At 33.7% G+C, this 1,891-nt stretch overlaps 1 protein-coding gene across 1 annotated transcript in view; it reads right to left on the bottom strand.

Annotated features, from left to right (window-relative positions):
- Positions 1-786, bottom strand: part of LOC137615186 (uncharacterized protein C15orf61) — a 549,979-nt gene extending 549,193 nt beyond the window's left edge. Inside the window, exon 1 of the mRNA XM_068344829.1 lies at positions 752-786. The gene's annotated coding sequence lies outside the window, so the exon portion shown is untranslated. The remainder of the gene's footprint in view (positions 1-751) is intronic.
- Positions 787-1,891: the final 1,105 nt, after the last annotated feature.

The following is a 1,891-nucleotide window of genomic DNA, read 5'->3' on the forward strand; positions in this document are numbered from 1 at the left end:
TTCCATTACTAAAATGTTTAAAAATTACAATTAACAGGTAATTGGGACAATATTGGAGAAAATAAAATACGAAAAAAGAGAGAACTGTCTAAAAACAGGCAAAACATGAGCGTACACACTATAAACAGGCAAAACTGTGTATAAAAGACTGAATTGGAGAGAACGGGCTAAAAAACACTGAAATAGAGAAACTCTAAAAACATGTTATATACTATATATACTATACTATATACTAATCAATTTATACTGGCTGCCGAATAGAGCGAGAACTGAGTTTAAAATATGTACAATAACCCACCAAGTTATCAGAACCGGTCATCCAAAATACTTAAGAGAATTGTTACATATTGCGCAGCCAACAAGTCGTGTCGACACGAGAATAGTTACAGATGGCTTCAAACTGTTGGAACCTAGATATATGTCTACTTTAGGCTCTAGAGCCTTTAAATATGCGGCACCGAGACTATATAATAAGCTCCCATGAAACATTCTAATGATTGAAGACATTAAGGCTTTCAAGAGGAAACTAAAGACTTTCTTATTTAAGAAATCATACAACAGTGACGATTTAACAGTAAATGAACAATACGTGATATGAAACGTTAAATACTCTGAACGAGCAAGGTAAAACGACAGCGGAGGTCCTGTAGAGAGTGGGGTTCTCCTGCTGTATGGGACCGGAAAAGCAGCCATCAAAGGAAACTAAGTAAACTATAGAATAGTTTGAAAAACAATGTTGATCAACACTTACCTTCCGTCGAAACACCAATCAAAGACACGAAACTTCTGCCTGTAAAGAAGAAAACACGTATCTAAATGGGGGTATGTAATAAAGAAGACACGTTTCTAAGCGGAGAAATTAAATAGAAAGTAATCAGAATATCATAAGAGAAGGTAATTTCAAATAACAAGATCAATGCAGTTTCTACTATAATCAACTGCTTCACCCAGTACGGCTAAGTTACATTCATAAAATCCAAATATCATTCTGACAGAACAAACAAAATCGCATCACTTCCTAGAAATTCCGTATACTTCATCATTATCGATACCCACCACTGGTGTGGCGTCACACAATAAACATTCTCAGAAAGTTTAATCATAAAGTTTATGCAATGCTAAAAGATGCATAAATTCAAGAACGAAAACATACAATTCTCCATATCACGTTCGTAGAAATAGTTGGTCACTAAATTGATGATTTGGTGACACGGTTTCCATTGTCACAAACTGCCCAATCTTCACCATAATCCGGAGAAATTAACTTAAATTGTTTTTCAACTTTCGCAAATTCGTTTTTTGATTCTGGAAATACTTTATTAGAACAATACACACAAAATAAGGAGTGAATCTCCTCTCTCTCTCTCTCTCTCTCTCTCTCTCTCTCTCTCTCTCTCTCTCTCTCTCTCTCTCTCTCTCTCTCTAAATTGATAGAAAATGACTACTTTGCATGCTCAAAATTTCAAACTCTAGTCTGTAACAAATATTATCACTATTCTCTCCAACAATGAAGTTTTAAGAATTAATGTTTCATGACACTTCATACAATTATAACGTGAAATTACACTTGTACTTCTATAATTAACCTTTGAAATACTCTGACCCGTTTCGTCATCTTGAACATCCTAAAAGTCATTTCTGAATTTTAAGTTTCCAACATTCATTTAAAGGAGTTTTAGCTTGTTCTACAACAATGAAATTGATAATCACTTAAAGGGATAAGAGATTGGTGCTTTAGTCACTTTACAATATAAAAAGTACCACCACTGATCATAAACAACAAAGATTTTTTTTTCTTCACATAAGTATAAAAATATGGCACCAAGGACAATTTTCTTAAGACTTGAAAACACTGGTCTAAAATTCCTTACATCTTGAAATTTGTACAAGT

This window comes from Palaemon carinicauda, chromosome 21, assembly GCF_036898095.1.
Source record: "Palaemon carinicauda isolate YSFRI2023 chromosome 21, ASM3689809v2, whole genome shotgun sequence".
NCBI lineage: Eukaryota > Metazoa > Arthropoda > Malacostraca > Decapoda > Palaemonidae > Palaemon > Palaemon carinicauda.